The following is a 20,757-nucleotide window of genomic DNA, read 5'->3' as shown; positions in this document are numbered from 1 at the left end:
TTAAAGGAAGGTTTGACAAAACCAAAGCACAGACATCAGCGCAGCAGACGCATGGTAAAGTGCAGCAGGCAGGTCACAGTGTGAGCTCGTCTGAGGATGCATGGGTGTGAGTAGAGCAGGGGGGTAGAGAGCTTTCAGTCCCTCTGCGCTCGTCCTGGGCCCACCACCTCCACTCCCTCTGTTCAGGTGACACTGCACTATTGTGCATCGTGAGTTGAAACAGATACCGGGGTGCTGCATCTTTGATGCAGCCTGAGCTCGGCCAGCTCATTATGGAGTTGTGATTCAGAAACACAGCCCAGAGGGCCCGCCGCATCGCATTTCACTTTCCAAGGCCTGCTATGGTTACCACGACCTCAGACAGAGGGCCACCTTACACCAGCGGGAGCTGTTGGGGGGGGTGGTGGGCTCACCAAAAATAACTTCCTCAGTGTTCCTATTTGGATAACAATAGTGCACAAACAGAGTGATGTGAGATTAGTAATGGTAATATGCATTTTCCTGTCCAATCAATTCTGACACGGTGGCCCCATTAAAATAATGATCGTGATATTACTGGTCTGTAGTGAGGGACCCAGCCTTGTTTTTACCATAACAGCCAACACTTTCACACAAAACCAGCAATATGCACTCAGTACACACAGATACAACATACGCTCACAACACACGATTCAACAGGTTATACACCTGAGCTACAAAAAATAGACTCTCATAACATCCTGTATCATAAATTTGGTCTAAAAAGCATGACATACATATGGTCCAAATGTATAGTGAACGGACGTTTTCCTTGTGGATAGTCTGTAGAGTGCAGCAGAGCCACAGAGAGCAACATTTGAGTGCTAGATAATCAAGAAGCCAGTGCTGGAAGAGCTGGATGCATTATTGATTAATGCATTCACCTATATATAGCAGGATATCGCTTCCTTTCATGTCACCTACAAGCAGCTCTGTAAACATCATTCAGTAGAGGAGCCTGGTGGATTTATCAGCCAGACATAAAGGGAGTACTTCATCTCTCCAGTTGAGAGATTGAGTAACTAGGGAGATAAACGGCCAGATTACAGTCACTCCTAAATAGATCAGAGCTCTCATCTCAGTGACACTGATTCAAGTCAACTCTTTTTGATTTGGCTCCAGGAACAATCTTCACTGAGCTCTTTCAGGTCTAACTGCTGCATTAAAAGAAGAATGGAAAAGCTTCATACAAGTTCATGTTTAAAGTTGAGGCGGACAACATGAAGCACAAAGCCTTTCTTATGCCTGGGGGAAGGGGGTCAAGGGGTGTCGACAGGTCTGTGGTCTCCTTGTCCTATTAGCACACAGGAACAGTGAGCTGGGTGGCAGCTCATCTCCCCTTACTGCCTCTGAAACGGCCGCTATCTGTCAGCACCACAGATAAGTGATTGCCTGGGGTTATCTTACACTGATAGGAGCATCAGCAAAAAAGGGAGTTAGCACCTTTAACAGTTTAATACTTCCTGCCTGTACTCTGACAGTAGAGTACTGTCAGATGAGGGTAGGAGTCGGCAATATGGTCTTAAAATAATACCATGATATTTCAGGGTATCTCTGTGATAATGACAATCGAGACGATATAACAAAATGCGTGCTGAGCTCTACTTGAGGGGTTTTGGGCTCTGCTTCCTCTTGTGGTAAAAGAACATGCTGCTGTATTGGCCTCTTTTGTTGTTACAGCCTTGTTGCAGTTCTTACACATTACTGTGGTTTGTTGTATCTGATCTTTGTAACCAAACCACTTCCACACTGCTGAAGTTGCTTCCCTTCCCTTCCCTCCTGCACTGTGGAGCCTGTCAGACTTCGTGTCAGGCAGATGGAGTTTTACTGCCTCACAAAAATGCAAATTGTAAATGTTAAATAGACTGCATTCATTTAGTGTGTGTGTGTGCACATGTACTAGTGCACGTGTGTGCGCGTGAGTTGTGGGGTTGCATAACAGCAACCAGGTACTGTGACATCCAACCGGCAGTCCAGCATGTCCAGAGGTGGAGTGGTACAGTTTGCCTGAACTGGGTTTACTTGGTTCATCCACTACTGTACAGCAGATAACAGGAACCATGCAGTGACCATCCATGTGTAACCATCACGATAACCAGTGTAATCTGGACATGAATCTGAGTCACCTCGTGTGTTAATCCACTTGGTTTCAGCTTTGATTACATTTGTGAGATATATAAACTAGTAAGCATTTAGTATAAGATAAAAAAAAAAAATCTAAGGACACTAGATGAATTTGGCCGAATTTCACAGAGACAAGAACATGAAATGTGTCTGCGTTAACACACATGCACCATTTTTAAATCACCAATCCATCAGCGACAGGAAGAAAGTGTACTGATCGTGCTGCTTAAATGTTAACCTGTATGCAGACTGACAAAGATCCCCTTTCCAGGATGTCCTGTGCACAGGTAAGCCAATAACATACCACGTACAGTATAAATTTCACAGGCAGCCAATCAAAGCCAGTGTCTGCGCTTAATCTTACACTCTCAATCACGCAGTGAAGGCCCATGCTAAAATTCAGACAGTATAGCATTACTGTAGATGTCTACGAACAAAAAGGTTAATTTAGGCTACACATCATGAGAGACTTCACTGCCATTCACAGCCGTGTACAAAGTGTTCCTGCCGGCTGCTGCCACCAGAAGCTATCGGAGATGACATTACTAAATGTATCCTGAAGAGTCAAGGTATAAATATTATTATTTATTAATGTTATCATTATAGAATTTTGGAAAGGAAACGCCCCTCACACCGTAAGTCTGACTGACTTGAAATTAGACACAATTCCAGATCTATGTGTTTTACAAAAGAGCCTCTTGGACCATAAAAGTCCACCATAGTAGAATTTCCGATATTTCATTACCTTTTTTAAACAGCTATATGAATAGAACCTATAACAAAATTTTTATATTGCATTGTGGGACAGAGATAAACATTACTATTACAAATTAGCAAGATCATTCAAAAAAAACTTGGCCGCCATCAACTAATAAACTTTGCAAGGGGCGGAAGGAAGAAGGAAAATGGCTATAACTATAACGATTAGTCCAGTCATCATAAATATTGGTACATATCTCGAGAATGTGTTTGGGAATTGGCCTTCCGAAGCCTTTTGTTCCAGACCTACAGGGAGCACGACAAACACAAAAATGTGTACCTCCTCCTAACTTGACCAGTTTAAGTGTGCATGCTCTGGAGGTAAGTATGAACCAAAGTCTGATGAGCCATACTGATTGGTGTGAGTGGGCGTGGCCTATTACATATTTGCTCATAAGTCAAGATGCCTTTGAGTAATCCTGATTAAATTTAATGGACACATCTTGTGCTACCTACTGGCAGAGCTCAGTCCCTCTTTAAACAAAATGAAACTAGCTGAAATGACTTCGCTTATCTGTTAAGCTCAAAAGGCCTTGAACCCAGAATCGCTGCTTGCGGCTGTATTCTTTGTCTATTAATCTATGTTGGTCATTGTTGTTCATGTTAACTAGTTCTTTCCTTTCTATCCCTGTTTGTTCCCCATTTGTTTCATTGTATCTAATGTGCTGTAAAAAGCTGTTGGATAGTTCTGCTGCTACTAGATGATTTGGAAGTGTTTGGATGGTCAGACCCAAAGACTTCAGGCTGTTTTTATAGGAAACACATGAGACCAACCTGAATTTGTTACAGAGTGGACTCATCCAAAAGATTTGCTTCCCCTTTGCTCTCAGATGATTGAGTCTTGGATTTGAGCAATACAACAGAAAACATCCATTAGAGCACAATTAACATGTTGAAGTTACACACAAGTCAAGGTAGTTCGACAGTCTCTCTGTTTAACTGTCTCTCTGTTTGCAGTTAAAGGGAGGAAAGGAAAGAGATCCGTCCCTTTAATAAGTAACACAGGGCTTTGGCTCGCTGCTATGGGCCTGTCAATGAGCCCAATGAATCAGAGTGTAAGATAATCCACCAGGCCACAGTCACACAGACAGACAGACAGACGGACGGACTGCGCCAGAAAACTAATGTGGCATTAAAGGTATCTTGTAGAGGTTTCATGGTAAACAAACCTGGTTCTGTTTACATTCAACATTTCCCATTTCTTGACCTGAATTGTGCTAACATTGCCTTATGTAACACGAACTGATGAACTCTGTCAATTTCTGTCTGTCAATTTGGAGGGAAAGCTCTGTTTACTACTGTGTATAACAGAAGCCTGATTGCTCACCAAGAAAAAAAAACAACTCTCTTCTTAAGCTATTATATTGGCTTTTACTATGTCTGCTTTTTTTTTTGTTTGTATCTGTGTGTAAACCAGTAGCAGTAGCTGATTAATATCTGTCATTTCAGGTGAGGTCATGCAGCATTGTGATGAGTTTTGTGTGTAAGGAACCTAAATCTTGGTTCCAAAAAGCAAGTATATGCAGAGCAGGCCAGGGTTTGTTAAAGAGTTATCGAGTTAAGTTGTTTTCATTACATGAAATTTTCCACAAAGCACAATCTCTGCAAATGTTTAAACAAGTTTAAACACACACACAAGTTATATCAGTCACTGGAGACAGACTGCAGAGTCTGTCAGGAAGGTGTGTCATCAGATTACACCTTAAACAACTGGATCCACACAGAAACCTCTCAGATACAGCTCCACAACACAAAAACACAAAAAGGAACTGGATGTTTAACACTTATCATCAGTCAATGTAACTATCTCATTTCTTTGACTTTAGCTACAGTAGGCTAATGTCTGGTGAACATAAATGAGTAAGATGGCATATCTAAATCAATGCACTGCTGCTAGTTCTCTGTCATCCTGTTCCCTTCACACCTTTTTACTGTAGACTTCGTACACTGATTCCTTGCTCTACGCTGGTTGGTTAATCAAAATTGTACAATTCAGTACTGTACGTACATTAAAGTGAATCCACTGATACGTTTTAACACCAATTAAATCATTTCACGTTATTAGAGAGTAAATTCTATTGGCTGTTTTATAATATCAAATGGCAGGATGTTAAATTGGGACTCTCCTTTTTGCTCAAATGTTGGCATGTTGCCGTGAACAAACATTATACTGTCTGCAAGCTTAACCGTGTGCTGCTGGTGCCTTTATGTTAATCTGGTGGCTTACATTTCAAATTTGGGCTACAGAAGTGTTACAGCTCCGACCCGGTAAGACTGCTATCGAGACTTTTATGTTAAAGTCTAGGGGGCTTATCAGACACCAACGTGCTAAACTTTAGCAAGGTGGACAATGACAACCACATCTTTACAGCGTAAAAGCAACAGTACATCTTACAATGTAGATTAGATAACTATTTGTTTTCTCACTAAAAGTGACCTATAGACAATGTTCAACTCCAACAGAAGAAGTCTGTCAAAGTGCTTTACCATATCTCTGCACTGTGTGAAGCACCTCAGTCTATAAATTAACCACACTGGCTCAATCAGTACCCCTGTGGAATTAATTGGTTTTTGAGAAGTGCTTGTAGACGCAGCGGGGGAAAGACAACCTAAGTGGTGCACAGCCTCTGTTCTCTTTGTACCCACCAGGTCAAAATTACCATCAATCTGGACAGCAGCAGTGCAAGCTCGGCTGAGCACAAGGTTTAGTTTACAGCATGGCGGGAACGCTGCCACGCTGTTCAGTTCCTCAAGTGTGGTGATCTACTTTCAGTCAGCACAGTTCAGCTCCATTTCTCTGGTCTGATTACGTACAGTCCAATTGTGAATTTTCAATGTCTACTATAATGATCTTAGCGGGTAACAATCACTACAAAGTCCTCACACAGAATTCTACTTGATGAAAGCCAGAGGACTGAAACATCATTAATAGAGTGAGGACAAGTGATTGACAGGGTGCAGAATGTTTTGTTCTTCTACAAAATAACCTTAAAAGAATTTCTAAGTGAAAGTTTCTTTGCAAATGTCATTTCTATCTTGTGGACGTCTTTGCCATCTGGCCCTTTAAAATCGTCCTACTCCAAAAAGTCTCAGTCATAAATGGCTGTTCTAACTTTGATAATAGCACTGTGGCTCTAATAGACATTAGCATGTTTTAAAATCCTTACTGACAATGCGGATCAATAAGAAGTGAAGCTCTTAGACCAGTAAATACATTTATAGCCTAGTAAGTGGCCCATACCATTAGATGCAATCTCATTTCACGGTATGGGCAATATGAATAAAATTTCCTCTCATGGTATGTGCACTGTCATATCGCAGAATAAATATACTGGACTGTGAGTCAGTGTTCTTGAAAATCAAACAGAAACTGTTTACAGATCTGATATAGCCGAACAGGAATATCTGTTTTGGCTAATCAAGCAAATTCAATAGCTGGCAACTCAAGCTACTTCATCACATTAGTGCAAAAATCATGTATCCATACTGCCAGAAAACCGTTCTGCTGATTGAACTGCAACATAATATGCAATACTAACACACGAGAGGTATTATAGCTATTTGAATATGGATTATATTCGGAGTTTATTCTTTTTTAAACTTTAATTTGAATTTAAGTCTATTTTAAGGATTTTTTTTTTCACATATATAAAAGACACCCCTCTAACCTTCTTCTCTAATTTGACTCTGATGTAAACAATCCATTTGACATCTCTAAGCCATTCTAGTCTCTCGTTTCTCCCCCTCGAGTCACTCTGCCTCTGCTGAGAGCATTACACACTTCCTTTTCCTAAGATTTCTCCACGTGCGCCTCAGCCAGGCTCACTGTCAAGGAAGAGGCAGGTGGACAGTGAGAGGCCACATGGGGCCGGAGGTGAGGTGGACAGAAAGGGGTTGGTAGACAAACGACTGAAAGCCAGCAGACAGCAGCTCCTGGGGTTTCCATTACCTGAGACACCCTGCCCAGCCACTGTCACCTTAGAAGGAATAGCATTCTCAACTTCAGTATGAACCAGACAGGGACACCAGTTATGCAATATTCAAGATACTGTCAGAAACATTAATAACAGACAGAATATACAAACACATACTGCTGGCTGTGAGGAGCGATATGACAATGTGGTGGTGTCAATTGTACGAAACACTGCCGCCCGCTCTTTGCAGCATCTGCACTACTGTCAGACCGTCACTATTCGAGCAATCACTAATCTTTGAAATGGAGGCTTTTTTCCGATGTGACTCATTAAGGAGAAAATCTCCACTTATTACCCAGTCTAAGTTAACATACTGCTATAATGTTCATTGACTGGATGGCATGACGTGGTGAAGCAACCTACAGAATAACAGACAATGACAAGAAGGAAAAGTCAACGAACCACTGACCAGCATTTCCATTTGAAAGATTTTTGTGGTGCCTTTTATTCTTTGCATTGGCCACTTGGATTCAGGGCAACAATCTAGTTTAGACCAACAAAATGTTAACAAAATGTGCAGAGGCAGCCAGCAGGCCTGAACACACAATAGGCGAGGGAGTCAATGAAAACAAAACAGACCCCCACATGCACTAACTCTCTCTCCCAATCGCTCATATGCACACACACACACACACTCACAGAGAGGCTAGTAAATACATTACAGCAATACCATTACAGCATGTACACTGCTGTAACTTCAAGCTATATGATGACTTTTAAACAAGGTTAAACAGTTGTTACATAGAACTACATTATTCCTCTGATCCTAATGTGTGTGGCAGGAGCTTTTGGCCTTCATCAGTCATTACTGTAGCAATATAAATCAATGACAAAATGAGGTACAGTAATGTAATTCCCTCAGGGTAAAAGAGACCCGTCCACAGGGCTTGACTTCCATAAATCAAGTGGATGAAAAGAGTCTGATCAACTGTACAGTTGTAATGACTGCTCGTAGAGGAAATGTGAGAGAAACGTGAGGTGTAGTATAGCCCTTTGTCCTGTGGCACCTGTGATGGTGCGCATATCGGTGCCTGCATACAATGCAGCATTGGTTTACCTGAGCCGCCACATACGTGGGGGGGGGGGAGGTTGCATTTCAGGATAAGTGTCAGTGAGCTTTAGTGGTGGACTGCTTGGATTTAGCTTCTGGACTGCCGCACATATTGTCTTCCTTGTGCTTAGATGCTACCAAAGACAAGAAAGTCAAATGATAAAAACTATATACAGCAAACAACTTGTAAAAAGGTCTGCAACTAACAGTTATTTTTAAAATGGATGATATTTTTGTCTTGATTAATCCTCTCATCTATGAAATGTGGAAAAAATTGTGAAGAATTCCCATCATAATTTTTGAAAACCCAAGGAAATGAACACAACGTCAAAAGTCCAAAAGCCAGAGTCATTACATGTACAATGATACAAAGAATGAAAAACGAAGAAGAAAAGACAAAATAGACACATTACAGATGCTGTAGCCAGCTAATGTTTGGCATTTTTGCTGATTAACTGCCGACCAATCAATCAATTCACTAATCATTTCAGCTCTATGTGCGAATCTAGTTCTGTATTAGTATAACAAAGGCTCTCTAGTGTTGTTATATCCACAGTGTTTTGCTTTTGCCATTCTTATAATCAACTATCTTGAATACAGTCAGTTTTCGTGGTGCTGAATGACCCAAACTTCATTGTCATTCATTCTTAAGCATCACAGATATTATGAATAAATAGCCGTATTTACATCCTATGAGAAACAACAGAGAACAGTGCATGTTATAATGAAATGCATGAGTGAAAAAAATAAAAACCAAAAGAGTGATCATAGTGTCTTTTTGGAAGCATGCTCTGAAAAGTGATATAAGCGTTATCATGTGCGTAATCAAATATAATGGATTGGCACTGGGGGTGTATCTGCAGTCAACGCCTCCTGTCTCACACATCACCAACTCTCAACACGCCTGTGGGCTGCCAGCACTGTCGTGGACACAAGAGATGGCCGGGTGGGTCACTGTATGCGGTGCAGCCAATCTGCTAAATGAATGATGCTTTTATGTCAGTTAAATGTCAGCTCTGAAGTCAAGCCCTTATCAGAAAATGTCAGGGAAACAGCAGAGTGATCTTTCAGAATAAAATCAATGGGACCTTCTAAGTGTCCAGCAGGAACTCACAAACATCAATACACTCCTAAAGACATCCTTGATTTAAAAGTGGCTCTCTAAAATTAATTTTCTTCCGTCAACTCCAAAAAAGTGGCAGAATCAACCAAGCAGGGCGCTGTCAAGTAGGCTGAGGTTTGGACTGCCATGAACACATGCAGTGCAGCAGGCCAGATGTGCTTTCCTACAATCGGCCAAATGTTGGTAGACTACATGATGTGTCACAGCCAACCCAGCTTCCAGTGGTGAACTTATAGTGAAACACATACTTTTAGCCCAAATATGAAAGGTAGAGGTATTTCAGCCAGCTGTGCCAGTGAAGGGACAGCTTTCAATTCAATTCAATTTGTATTTGTGATCAAAAAGTAGGCCACGTGCTGACTTGAATTCCTAAAGATTAGACATCCTTTCTGTTTTTGTCACTTGTTTTACTGACCTCATACCTTTACAACACACATTTCCTGGCTGAACCATAACTTAACAATTCATCCTGGACAAGATTCATTTATCATCAATGTATTTTCAACTGGCGTGTCCAAGCCAAATGTAGCTCTATTTCTTCATGAAAAACTTCAAACACAGCCTTACCCGCTGCTGTGAGTCACAGTGAAGTTATTAAAAGTTAGGTCTATAGTTACTTATTCAATATCTTCATGTTATCAATCAAAACTACCGATGGGTCACGAGGGCGTAGCCTTTAGCAGGGTCCCAAAATGTCAGTTTATCCGCCGCACCTGCTCCTCTATCCCTCCCTTGCCCTCGTCTCTTACCTTCTGGTTTATGGCACGGCTCCACCAAAGGCTGGCATAGCGTCTGAAAGTCTGGAAACACACGGCCGGTAAAACTATCCCGGTGTCCGCACACGGCTGAACTCACAGAGTGAACTTTCCCGTTCACTCACATTGCCGTTAACTAACGGCGGTGATGCTGCGAGCCCACGCGGTGGATGACGTGCTACGTTCACGGTCTCCTCCCAAGTTCCGCTATCGGACGTGGTGAAAATGTCAAAGGGATTGGTAAACGATGATTTAAGTGCTTGTGGTCGGAATTAATGAAAGGAATATGAGCCTGCTGGTGAAAAAGCTGTTTTTAGTTCCAGCAGCGAGATGTAAGTAATGGCTCATTGTGTATGCCTGTTTTATCGAGTTGTTTTCGATGGTAACTAAAGGCAGCATAAGCAGGGAAAAGTGCGCAACTGCAAAGTTTCTGTGCTGAGTGGACCAGCTCAGCTGGTGTCTGAAACAGCAGTACTTATCTGCTGGGATCTTCTCCCCTGATCTTGTACTGCGTATATGTAATGTATTCATGCTTGTTTGGCTGCACATCGACTGAGGGCGCAGTGAGTCTACTGACAATTTGTCTCCTGAATGTGCGAAATGACTCTGAATTCTGAAGTCCACTGCTTGCATAATATTAGCATAATAGTCTATTCACCCACTTGTCTTATGCCAACTCAGTCAGTGAGTTTTAGTTGAAAACATATATGTAGTATAATTTCAAGTGTTTTGTAAATGTGGCGTCACTTTCCAATAAGACAGCCTTTTTCAAAGGGCTTAAGTTGTAACTAATGGCTTTAGTGAATCATTTGGTAATGATTTGTGGAGCATTGTAAGCAACTAGTAAAAACACATTTGGGGTTGCCAGTTTGTGACACATTCCATTGGCTTATAAGTGTTGGTAATCCATTGATAAATGCAAAAACTTGCTCATGATCCCGCTGTCAAATAAGGCCTTGTGCCTTATTTTAGGCAGTTTATAGAAGTTAATAAGTCATTATTATGAGTCTGTAATCAAGTCTGCATTTGTACAATGATAATTAAAGGATTCTGGTCCGTATCACCTGCAGTCACCACCAGTCAAAAGCTGGAATCCCAAATGGTGTTTTATTAATGACGTATGATCTATAAAGCACTAGGAAATTATTTGTGAGCGTTAATGAAGTCATTCCGTCCAAGTTACAACCTCTTTATAAAGGGTGGCTTATTAGAGACCGGCATCGTAAATGTTACTTGAGATCGTATTTAAGGAACTCAGACACTGGAAATCCACATGCACTCCTGCACTACTACACTGGAAAAAAGAAATGTGTGGGAAACAGAAGACAACAGCTATTGAAGGGAACAAATCTGAAAAGCATACAGGGAGAACAAAACAACTCTAAAAGGTTTTTGTTTCTTCTAAGTTTTTGTTCTTTGTTTATTTGGTTGTTTTAAATGTGTATTGTTGTAGGTTGTGTGTTTTTCAGTTTTGTGGGTCTATCTCTTGCTGATGTGAGAAGTGTATAAGATGTACATTGTTTATATTGAGAAATCAAAATGACATCAAATAACAAAAATAATAAGATTAGAACTAATGAATCCATTAAAACCCTGCCGTAGACTATATTATATAGAAGTATAGTAGACTATACTTTTATTTAGGTTTGTAAAAATAAAAACTTGACTATATATACTTTAGAAAATATATTGCAGGAGTATAAAAAATATATTGCCAGTGGAAAATATATGAAGAGAATTGCACATGGCTTTGAAAAAATTGCACATGGTGGGTATGGATAAATTAAGTACAGTGTTTGCTATATTGCACAGTAAAAATAAGATGAGTTTATAACTCACAAAGTACGTAGTCTAATTCCAGAACATAGCCACTCCTAATTTCTGTTGATTCAACAGTTTTGCATCATTTAGGACAGGATCATCCCTCACAGTAACATGAAGTGTCCACTACCCACAGTCAAGAACCCACCGCTTACATCAGACAAAATATGCTGCAAAATACTAAGTATATAGTGTGTGTGTGAGTGGGATAGTTATATACGACATACTGTACGTCTACTTCTTGCAGCTGAGTTTTTTCAGACACAGGTTTCACTGCTTGAAAGAAATAAACCGTGAAATAAGAAAAGTTTGTTTTATTACTGCACAAACCACTTCACAGATTGAATGCAAAATTAAAACAATTTAAAAAACGAGCCCAACAATCAGCATTATGAAACTGTATGATTGAACACATTGTAATGTTCCTAAGTGCATTAAAATCCATCCTATAATAACTAGCCTGAAAGTTAATACAGTATGTATGGAGGCTCGGGCATCTTTTTCGGATGCCTCCTGGACGCCTTCCTGGGAGGGTGTTCCGGGCATGCCCCACCGGGAAGAGGCCCCGGGGAAGACCCTGGACACGCTGGAGGGACTACGTCGCTCGGCTGGTCTGGGAATGCCTCAGGGTCCCCCCGGAAGAGCTGGAGGAAGTGTCTGGGGAGAGGGAAGTCTGGGCATCCCTGCTTAGACTGCTGCGCCCCGGATAAGCAGAAGAAAATGGATGGATGGATGGATGTTTACACTGCAGTTTTCAGCAGGATTCAGCCTAGGAGCTGGTTTTGGTTGGTTTGACAATCACTGAACTGAGGGTGAACAGTGTGGGGAAGAACTCAATGACAAACTTGTTCTTCAGTCTGTGCAGGAAGTGGACATGTCTCCCCCGGGCACATAGCCAGAGAACACATGTGACACCTGCAGGCCAACAGAGAGAAATACAATGAAGAAATGGAATCCTGGCACTTCAATACAGGCAGATTAGTGTACCTGACAGGGGACTCAGTAACTCAGCTCCTTCCACGTGTGTGAGCAGGTGCTGAGGTCCTGGCTGGGGTGGACAGTGTGCTCTGAGGTCACAGTGCTTTTGTCTGCTCCCAGTAACTTCACATGCAGCTGGTAGATGGGCTCATGCAGCTGACTCTCCTCACACCTCACAAAATGACAGATAATTAGACAGGAGGAGAAGAAGAAGAAATTATATATGTAGTTTTGCAATTTCATTGAGGGAATTTATTATTATTGCACCTTTCCTTGTAGGACAGTCATATTTTCTTTGCAATTTGTGTCAAATGACTTGACCAAAGATCTTTCTGGAGATCTTGAGCAAATTAGTATGACATTTTTGGGAAACCAACAACTTTTTTGTAACCTCTAACAACGGTGAAACAACAATGGTTTCAATATTCACCAAACCAACCATGTAAAAGAAAATTTCTACTGGTTTGTGCCACGGAAGAAAGATGCAAAAGGTTATAATAAGATAAGATAAGATCTTTATTAATCTTCAGCTGGGGAAATTCAGGTGTTAAAGGCAGCAGGCAATAACAGTAGGAAAATAACAACAGAACAGAGAAATACAATTACAAAATAAAAACTGACTATATACAAAAATGTACATTTTATACAAAGAACTCTAAAAAAATATGTAAAAAAAATATATTGCTGCAAAGAAAGAATAGAAGAATATTGCCATAAAAATATACTGGCCAAAACATTGTAGAAGACTTCACAGTTTTAACAGAAATTGCGATTGCAATTCTATTCATATTAGATGATACAGTATACAGCTGTATTGATTCTGAGGACTTGATTAATTAACTAACTCTTAACATACTGTTAAAAGGGATTTTCACTCTGCTGTAAAGCTAAAACAGATATATTACTCAACGTTTTCTGCATTTTATCTACACAAACACATGTCAGACACCAGTCCATGTCCAAATACTTTATGAAGCAAAGCTACATGACATATATACAAATGTGCAAATGCACAGACTGTCACATAATGTCATCTACATGCATGTTAATAGGGGCTGATAAGGCCACAATACTAAGTAATCACACGTGTCTGTTAAGGGCTGGAGGAGGGTGGGACACTCATTAACTCACTAGTCTTGGATGACCATTTCAGGCTGAAAGTCATCCAGCAGCTCTTCCCACAGAACCTCTGCCTTCAGGTCCACATCGTGCTCAATGGACAACCAGCTGAGGACAAGACAGCAGACAAGAGTCAGGTTTACCACAGGCTCATTGCGTGAGATAAACTTTTTAAAACCCTGGCCTGACATGTGTTATTATACCTAAACTATTGTAGGTGGAAGTATATGCTCACTGATAGTCCCAGTTGGAACTAGCTGTATGGTAAACATCTGATGCCTGAGGTCACAGACCACAGCACCACTGGTATCATAGGGGAGGACTGTGCTCGTGGTTCAGCTGCTTACGTATGTCGCTAAATGGTTAACCTCTGAGATCACAAAGACCTTACATAACTTGATTGATTTCCTTTGTTTTCATTTGCAGCCAAATAGGCTGATCACTCCTGTCTCTCACCATCAGGTTGACAACGCGGAGGTCCAGGTGTTGGCACCTGAGACAGTTCAGATTCAGGTGGAGGGGTGTCCTGGAGGAGAGGCTGTCTTTTTAACAGGGTCACTGGTTGTGCCTCTGTAGAAAAGACGCACTTAAAATCTTATTCAGCAGCTCATCAAGCTTATGTCTACATCTTGGGACACATATAGACCAGTATAGTTGTGTTTAATGTCATCAAGGAATCTGACTTTTCAACTTGCATCCTTTTTTTTATCAAGGAGAACACAGTGGTCACTTGAGTTTTTAAAATGGATTAAGTGCAGATCAGTTACCCAATTTCACTTATTCCTGTGTGTTATCCTTTGTTTTAATACTCAAAGTAACGTAAATGTAGGTAAGTATGAAAGGCCTCAGGCAACAAGCGACAAAGAAACCTCCCTTCTTGCTCTCTTAAAAAATGTTTGATGCTTTTCCTCATTATAGATTGGGCTGGACCAATATCTACAGTGACACTGAGGGTCAAAACACAACAACATTTCACAAAACACAACAACATTTCACAAAACTCAAAGACATTTCAGATTATGGAAAACAAGGGACCACACTTGTTTGTGATTGGACTGGACCCAAGTCCCTAGTTCAATGTCATTTCCTGTTTATAATGCGTATTTCGTGGCAGATATCTATCACGTCCACATCTGTATGACGAAGGCCTCGACAGCTGCGTTCCCATGGAAACTGCTCTCAGCGGGTCAAAGAGTCGCAGCAGCAGCTGGCAGTGCCCAGCACTTCTGCTGGCAGGTTTCTGGTAGCTGCCACTGACCTGCTGCTGTTTTAAGATGGAGAGTAGTGAAGGATGATTCCGGCAAACACACAGCCTTCACCCTGGAGATGAGGATTAGGGACAGACAAGACAGAGCAGCACTATGCAGCAGTGAGTTATTCAGACCACCAAAGGGAAAGTGAGAATGAGCTCGAATGAGAAAAAAAACGATCGATATCTGTTAGGGCTGAGGTGAAGTCCGAACTCCAAGTGCAGAACACAGACACTGAAGATTTGAATAATAAAAAGATTTATTGTCACAAAATGGATAATAATCACAGGGAGATGTTCTGTGTAGATCCAGGAAGGAGCGGACAGGTAGGTGAGGTGAGTCAGCAGGTTCTTTAGGTGGTGGACTGGAGCTGGGCTGACTTGGCAGGTTTGAGACAGGAGGAGGTGGCCCTGAGACACAAAGAGGACAGATATAGACACTCAGAAACACAGGACATGCACAGTAACATGACACAAAGGGATAGGGGAAAAACACAGAGACAAGGGAAGGGAGGAGGACGGAGGCAGAACAGGTGTTTTTGGAGCAAAAAGTAAGAAGTCTGCAATATGTAAACCAACATGACACTGATTTCACTCATAGACCAGGGGCCTGTTGTACAAAACCAGGATAAGGGAAAGCAAAAAAGATGAGAAAAGTAAAGAACAACGCTGGACCGACAGTTGAAGCGATATTAACACACAAGAGACTTGAGGACGCAAAGACTGACCAGAGTGAAGCGGATAGACACAAAAAAACACCAAGAGAAACACAGCATGAGCGATCAACCTGCTAAAAGACTGCTGAGTGGAGACAGAACTGGAGACATATTTTTAATGTATGACGCTGAACACCTAAATCAGCTGCTGCGGGACTTTTATCCCTCAGTACAAAATAATAGAAACCAAACTCTGTCTCCAGCTACGTCTCTCTCAGGTCTGGGATATCCCGTCACTTCTCCACATTTGACATGATTTCTCTGAATAACTGTAAAGAAATAAGTTATCCTGCCTGCCAGCCTGCTCACAGTGAGAGCAGTGACAGACGAGAGAAGGCTCATTTTAAATCAATCAAATGTTTTAATCACTATTTTATGTCACATTATTGAATGCTTTAGTAGTAAGCCGTGTTCTATGCGGGATCATGTATAGTGAGCAGGTTCCTGTGGTCCCTGCTCACTATACATGATCCCTTACTTAATTGAACGACGGATCCTCATGTTCTTGTATTATTGCTCTTTGGAAAACCGTTCAATTCGGCTCGTCTGAATTACAGCCATTCACTGCAGGATACTTACACTTAAATAGTTTCTCCACCACCTAGTTCAAATGTGCCAGCTGTGGGGGAGGAGTCTTCCGTTGAAAAACTTCCAGGAAGGATGCACTCATGTATCCTCGCTCATGGCTCCTCCCCGATCCCTCGATCCCTCCTCGATCCTCGCTCCTCAGAGCCACAATATGGATCGAGCAAGGAATTAGGAGAAATGAGATGCACCCAAGGAAGGAAAAACAGGAGTACAGCAGGAGGAGAAGGAGGAGGGACTGCAGATATTGCCACAGGATCGCTGGTAAATATGAACATATTGTGTTAATAATTAAGAAAGCACCTGAGCAGACATGACCCTGAAGAACTAAGAACTAGGTTCTTTAAAGCAACTGCTGCACCACTTAAAACATAGAACATTTCTTGCTGCTAAATGTGAAATCCAAATCAGTTTCTCCAGGGACTTGTTCCTGACCACTGAACTGAGTGAATAAGATTTATTGGACTGTATGTTGAGGCTTGTCTTTATTCAGATGGAGGCAGCTGGGGAGTATTTTTCTCATGACAGCTTCTGTTGTAGTTTCAACGTTTTCTTTTAAAGCTCGCCTCTGTTCCAAAAGTCTCTTTCAGATAGTTTGATTTTGTACACATGCGGATGTTGTTCTGATGATGGAATTTCATCTGAGGCTGCAACTAGAGATGCTTCTTGAAACCTGGTTTCTGAATGATGTTTTTTTCTCTGCTTCTCTCTGAGTTTATGTGGACTTTGAGGCTAAGAGTGAGCATTAGTATCTGTGTGCAGGCTGTTAGTCTGCTATCGGCAGCAGAGGGAGGAGAACACAAAGGACCGATGATGTCGTAGGACTGTTCACCACTTTATTGTAAAAGACCTTTTTAAATGGTGGAGTCCAAGAGCTTTAGGTAACCATAAGTTAGTCCAACAGTGAAGTTAGCGTATACATGTTCATCAAGAAGGAGATCAGGTCTGGTGTTAATTAGTCCACATTTTAAGAAAATAATGTAAAGATATTTTAAATGTATTCATAAATTATGAAGTTTGAAGTATGTATGAAGTTTTCTTTCATGAGTCTTTGACTGAACTTCTTCAGGCTGACAATCAAATGTGGGCCAGCTTCTCTTTCCTGATTTTCCTGATCTGTGAGCAGCACACACACACACACACACAGATAAACTGGTTTTCCTATAAATGACACTGATCATGTGACCCAGGCTCAGGTGAACTCAAATTCAGATGCCATCTTCCACGATCAGAAGAGGAGAAGTGAAAGCTGAAGGAGGTGAGTGTTAATCCAAAATTTCATTACTTTACTGTTAAAGTCTGAGTCAGTCACAAATGTTAGGCTGTGTGTGTGCGTGAGAGAGAGAGACCATGTATGACCATGTATTAATCACGTTGCGGGGACTCGCCTTCCTTATGGGGACAGTTTACTAGGACGTTATCCTGCAAACGGCTGCTGCTGCCGCTCTGGGCTCTGAGTTTCGCTCAGAGTTATTCTGACGGGGATTTCCTACTGCCTCGCCAAGGACCAGATACTGACTGGATCAGGGTCAAATTATGATTCTTTGCCTAATTCTTAACTCTTAACTGTCTTAGTCTTAGGAGAAATCAGCTTTTCTTCAGAAAATGCACAGAGTTTGGAAAAAGAGTCGGAGTCCAGAAGAGTTGAGAGGGAATGGGGGAATCGAACCGGCAATCTTCCGACCACAAGCCACTTCTCCAACCTCTATTGCCAAGGGGCTTGGCCATACAGTTTGGCCCATCTGGATAACCTCTTACCTAATTCCTACTGGTAATTTTCCACTGTAGCTTTTGGGGTTTTTCCACGGAGATCCTTTGGCATCAGTATCTATTAGGATCCCTGGAACTTTCCAGATCACTGCTTTGTACTAAGTTTAGCAAGTTATCTCTATTCTAGTGTTTTTATTGGTGTCCAGCCAACTCTTAGGACATTTTTTAAAAAGATTTATATAACAGAACATAGGCCAGGCAAAACAGAGATAGAACTAACTATACAGACTTATGACTCACTAAGTCAACAGAGATTTCACTGAGTAAACAGAGATATGAGTTCTTAAGTATACACAGTTAAGAGTAAGTTGACTCCAGTAGATTTCATTTACAGAGATCCTCATGTGCCCGTCTCCCCCATGCCTCTGAGCACAGAGCAGAGCAGTGTACGCACAGGGCAGAGTGGCATAGTCTTGTCTTGTAGCCCTCAGATTGACACTACAATTCCATCCATCAAAAATCAGCAAAATATAGAACCATCCAACCAGGATTAAAACTCTGTTAATGCAACACAGATGTTTTCTCATGGTGCTGTTATGAATTGCAGCCAAGTAAGTGAAATTTTGACCATTTTTAAAAAAATCTCTCAACTTTATGTCAGATGAAATCAGTAGAGTGGTTAAACAACAGGCCACACTCATGGGCCTCATGGGGGAAGTGCGTGAGCTGAGAGTCATGATAAAACAAAGGGACCAGAGGATTGCGCTGCTGGAGCAGAGGGGATGATTTGGAGCAGTTTGCTCGTGCTGGAGATATTACAATTACAGGATTGGAAACATCACAGCTACACTCGGGCTACAGTCTCAGATACTGCAGGTGAGGATGCACCACCTGAGGAATTACAGACACTGTTGAACAATAAAAACATCACGATAGAGAAGAAACACATTGAACATGTCACTCACTTTCAAATAAGGATAAAGTGAAACCCACAATAGTGGTCCAATTTTCAAACCGAAAGCATAAAGTGGAGGTGTTGAAACAAGCAAAAAGCTGAAGGGTACTGGAGTCTACATTAATGAGCATTTAACAAAGAAAAATGCAGAAATTGCCAGACAGAGCCGTACAGTCAGAAAGGAGAAGAAAATCCAGTCAGCATGATCAAGAAATGGCAAAGTGTTTGTGAAGTCAAATGGGTCACCAGAGCAATCAAAGACTGTCATGATACGTAACATGACAGACCTGGACCAATTAAAGTGATCATTATGCCTGCACAGTTGTAAAATGGACTTTACAGCAAGCTTGTTTTATTTGTTTGTTGTTGTTTTTTTCTCTTTGACATAGACGACACTTTAATTTTAGACAGGATAGTAAATCCTGATGGTGATCCTGAAGTATGTTCCATTGAGAAATTTAAGTTTTCTAGCTTTGATAATAATGTGGATTCTGAGTTAAATGTCTACAAAGATTACATATCAAACGCTAAATATTATACTGAAACTCAATTAGATAGCCTTCATTTAGAGGGCTTCTCAATGCTACATTTTAATTGTAGCAGCCTCTATACTAATTTTGGAAAAATAAAAGATTATATGTTATCATTAAAACACACTTTTCATATAATTGCCATAAGTGAGACTTGGATCTCAGATCATAGGTACGATAATTCTTTTCAGTTGGAAGGTACCATTTTTTTAGTGTAAATCAGAAGAACAAGCGAGGTGGTGGCGTTGGTTTTTTGTACAAAAAGACTTTTATTGTAAACAAATTGACTGCACAGTGGTCGATGATTTAATGGAAAGCCTCACAACTGAAATGGCTTCAGTACAATTAAAGAGTATTACTTTAAGTTGTATTTACCGGACACCTGGATCTTGTATTGAACAATTCACAACTACAGTAGTTGACCTTATCAGAAAAATAGGACATAAGAAAATGCATTTTGTTTGCGGTGACTTTAATATTGATCTGTTAAAATGTAAAAAGAGCATAAGTTAACAACTGATTTCTGTAATACAATGTTTAGTTTTGGCCTCTGGCCTCTTATAGATAAACCCAGTAGGATTACTAAGGACACTGCAACACTTATTGATAATATTTTCTCAACTGCTATTGTTCAAACAACATGTGGGTTGCTCATAAATGACCACCTTCCTATTTTTATGATCATGCACAGTACAAAGTCCTCAAATGCACCCCAGAATAATGAACCTTTATGTAGGTTAAGAAGGTTAAGAACACCAGGAAGACTAGAATCTTTAAAGGAAGAACTTAAAAGTTATAATTGGGGGAGTGTTTATGTGGAAGATCCAAATCAGGCTTATGAGGCTTTTCTAACAAATTTTCTAAATGTACACGATAAGCACTGCCCTATCAGAAAGTATCCAGTAAAAGGTAAAGACCCAAATAAATAACTATCCTGGATGACTAAAGGCCTCCAAAAGTCATGCCAAAAGAAAAAAAGTACTTTATAAACAATTTTTTGCTACTAAGAACTAATGAAAGTGAACATCATACAAATTATATAAAAATATACTGACCACAATCATAACACTACAAAAGAAGAAATTCTACTCTGAAAAGATAGAAGCTAGTAAAAACAATATACAAAAAAACTGGAATGTAATAAATCATATTATTAGGAATAAATCCATACATACTGAATTTCCAATTGAAAATTACTTTTGGAACATCAGCGGATCAAAAGTTGAGCACTTTTGTGACTTCAATGATTATTTTGTTAGTGTTGGACCTACTTTGGCAAACAAAATTATT

General features: G+C 40.7%; 1 protein-coding gene and 1 pseudogene across 3 annotated transcripts in view; one reads left to right on the top strand and one right to left on the bottom strand.

Moving 5' to 3' along the window:
• Positions 1 to 12,394: 12,394 nt before the first annotated feature.
• LOC121617508 lies at positions 12,395 to 16,587 on the bottom strand (annotated as a pseudogene).
• Positions 16,588 to 17,492: 905 nt separating this feature from the next.
• Positions 17,493 to 20,757, top strand: part of LOC121617103 (NACHT, LRR and PYD domains-containing protein 12-like) — a 29,690-nt gene continuing 26,425 nt past the window's right edge. For all 3 annotated transcript variants that reach the window (XM_041952135.1, XM_041952134.1, XM_041952136.1), the window contains exon 1: positions 17,493 to 17,530. The gene's annotated coding sequence lies outside the window, so the exon portion shown is untranslated. The remainder of the gene's footprint in view (positions 17,531 to 20,757) is intronic.

This window comes from Chelmon rostratus, chromosome 14 (genome assembly GCF_017976325.1).
Source record: "Chelmon rostratus isolate fCheRos1 chromosome 14, fCheRos1.pri, whole genome shotgun sequence".
NCBI lineage: Eukaryota > Metazoa > Chordata > Actinopteri > Chaetodontiformes > Chaetodontidae > Chelmon > Chelmon rostratus.
The sequence above is the reverse complement of the archived record's forward strand: the minus strand, read 5'-3'. Positions and strand labels throughout refer to the sequence as shown.